The sequence below is a fragment of the Carlito syrichta genome, unplaced genomic scaffold (assembly GCF_000164805.1).
Source record: "Carlito syrichta isolate Samal-C Ts95f unplaced genomic scaffold, Tarsius_syrichta-2.0.1 Scaffold316173, whole genome shotgun sequence".
NCBI classification, from domain to species: Eukaryota; Metazoa; Chordata; class Mammalia; order Primates; family Tarsiidae; genus Carlito; species Carlito syrichta.
Window position 1 is genome coordinate 201994 of NW_007260269.1, and position 718 is coordinate 202711.

Here is a 718-nt window from a genome sequence, read left to right on the forward strand (position 1 = left end):
TGCTTGATTTATGGCCAATTATGTGGTCGATCTTAAAATACATTCCATGTGGTGATGAGTAGAATGTGTATTCTGTGGTCATTGGATGGAGTGTTCTGTAGATATCAATTAAGTTCATTTGGTCCAGAGTCACTTTGAGGTTCTGGATCTCCTTGCTGGTTTTGTCCTCATGGTCTGTCTAGGGCTGTGAGTGGGGTATTAAAGTCCCCAGTTATAATGGTGTTAGAGTCAATATCTTTCTTTAGTTTTTCTAGAAGTTGCTTTATGAAAGTTGGCACACCTATTATGGGTGTATGTATGTTTATGATAGATATTTATTGTTGATGGAGTGAACCTTTTATCATTATATAGTGGCCCTCTGTATCTTTTTTAGTTTTTGATAGCTTAAATGATATTTTGTCTGATATTAGGATTGTAACTCCTCTTTTCTTTTGTGTTCCATTCACCTGAAAATTTGTTTCCCATCCTCTTACTTTGAGTCTGTTTGTCCTTTCTAGTGAGATGTGTCTCTTGAAGGCAGTGTATTGTTGCCTGGTGATATTTCATCCATTTTGCCATTCTATGTCTTTTCAGTGGTGCCTTTAGTCCATTCACATTCAGACTAATTATTGAAATGTGAGAGTTTGGTCCTAACTTAGAGTTCTTATAAAGTTGTTTGTCTTCCACTTGATTTTTTTTGTCTTTCTTTTGGTTTTGGGGTTGGTTCATGTATATTTTA